We start from the raw sequence: 1096 nt of genomic DNA, 5'->3' as shown, positions 1-1096 counted from the left end.
GTGGGAGGAGTCCCCCTCCCTTCCCACCTCCTTCCCTTTTTTTTTCTTTCCTCTTGATTTTTCTTCTCTTGGCGCATTGGGCACTTGTGGGCTGTCCCACCAGCCCACTAAGGGCTGGTGTGGCTCCCCCAATGCCTATGGGCTTCCCCGGGGTGGGCTGCCCCCCCCCCCCCCCCGGTGAACTCCCGGAACCCATTCGTCATTCCCGGTACATTCCCGGTAACTCCGAAAACCTTCCGGTAATCAAATGAGGTCATCCTATATATCAATCTTCGTTTCCGGACCATTCCGGAAACCCTCGTGACGTCCGAGATCTCATCCGGGACTCCAAACAACATTCGGTAACCAACCATATAACTCAAATACGCATAAAACAACGTCGAACCTTAAGTGTGCAGACCCTGCGGGTTCGAGAACTATGTAGACATGACCCGAGAGACTCCTCGGTCAATATCCAATAGCGGGACCTGGATGCCCATATTGGATCCTACATATTCTACGAAGATCTTATCGTTTGAACCTCACTGCCAAGGATTCGTATAATCCCGTACGTCATTCCCTTTGTCCTTCGGTATGTTACTTGCCCGAGATTCGATCGTCGGTATCCGCATACCTATTTCAATCTCGTTTACCGGCAAGTCTCTTTACTCGTTCCGTAATACAAGATCCCGCAACTTACACTAAGTTACATTGCTTGCAAGGCTTGTGTGTGATGTTGTATTACCGAGTGGGCCCCGAGATACCTCTCCGTCACACGGAGTGACAAATCCCAGTCTTGATCCATACTAACTCAACTAACACCTTCGGAGATACCTGTAGAGCATCTTTATAGTCACCCAGTTACGTTGCGACGTTTGATACACACAAAGCATTCCTCCGGTGTCAGTGAGTTATATGATCTCATGGTCATAGGAATAAATACTTGACACGCAGAAAACAGTAGCAACAAAATGACACGATCAACATGCTACGTCTATTAGTTTGGGTCTAGTCCATCACGTGATTCTCCTAATGACGTGATCCAGTTATGAAGCAACAACACCTTGTTCATAATCAGAAGACACTGACTATCATTGACTAACTGGCTAGCCAACTA

Source organism: Hordeum vulgare, chromosome 4H, assembly GCF_904849725.1.
Source record: "Hordeum vulgare subsp. vulgare chromosome 4H, MorexV3_pseudomolecules_assembly, whole genome shotgun sequence".
Taxonomy (NCBI): Eukaryota; Viridiplantae; Streptophyta; class Magnoliopsida; order Poales; family Poaceae; genus Hordeum; species Hordeum vulgare.
The sequence above is the reverse complement of the archived record's forward strand: the minus strand, read 5'-3'. Positions refer to the sequence as shown.